Raw genomic sequence first — 1,047 nt, 5'->3', positions numbered from 1 at the left:
TTTTTTGTAGAGATGGGGTTTCACCATGTTAACCAGGATGGTCTCGATCTCCTGACCTCATGATCCGCCCACCTTGGTCTCCCAAAGTGCTGGGATTACAGGCGTGAGCCACCGTGCCCAGCTGTTTTCAGGGTATTTTTAAAATTCTCTTTGGCCAAGAAGGGGGTCTGCTCTGTTGGGGAGCTTAGGGTTTTTTTATTTTTTAGTTTATATTCCTCCTTTTCTGTTAAGGTATGCCAGAGGCAGTATTAAAAAACAAACCAGGTCAGGCACAGTGGCTCACGCCTCTAATCCCAGCACTTTCGGAGGCCAAGTCAGGCAGATCACCTGAGATCAGGAGTTTGAAACCAGCCTGACCAACATGGTGAAACCCCGTCTCTACTAAAAATACAAAATTAGCTGGGCGTGGTGGCGCATGCCTGTAAGCCCAGCTACTTGGGAGGCTGAGGCGGGAGAATCGCTTGAACCCAGGAGTCGGAGGTTGCAGTGAGCCGAGATCACACCATTGCACTCCAGCCGGGGCAACAAGAACAAAACTCCATCTCAAAAAAACAAAAAACAAAACTAAACAAAACAAGAAAATAAAACCCCAAGAGTTTACATTTTGTCAAGATAATTCCTATGCTATGTTTATTAGGATTTTGGTTGCTAAAAAAACTGAGATTTAAAGGGTTAAAGCTTTCTTTTCTTTTTTTTAAAATACTTTAAGTTCTAGGGTACATGTGCACAACGTGCAGGTTTGTTACATATGTATACATGTGCCATGTTGGCGTGCTGCACCCGTTAACTCATCATTTACATTAGGTATATCTCCTAATGCTATCCCTCCCCGCTCCCCCAACCCCACGACAGGCCCTGGTGTGTGATGTTCCCCACCCTGTGTCCAAGTGTTCTCATTGTTCAATTCCCATCTATGAGTGAGAACATGCGGTGTTTGGTTTTCTGCCCTTGCGATAGTTTGCTCGGAAAGATGGTTTCCAGCTGCATCCATGTCCCCACAAAGGACATGAACTCATCCTTTTTTATGGCTGCATAGTATTCCATGGT

The sequence above is a fragment of the Mandrillus leucophaeus genome, unplaced genomic scaffold, assembly GCF_000951045.1.
Source record: "Mandrillus leucophaeus isolate KB7577 unplaced genomic scaffold, Mleu.le_1.0 Scaffold38, whole genome shotgun sequence".
Taxonomy (NCBI): Eukaryota; Metazoa; Chordata; class Mammalia; order Primates; family Cercopithecidae; genus Mandrillus; species Mandrillus leucophaeus.
The sequence above is the reverse complement of the archived record's forward strand: the minus strand, read 5'-3'. Positions refer to the sequence as shown.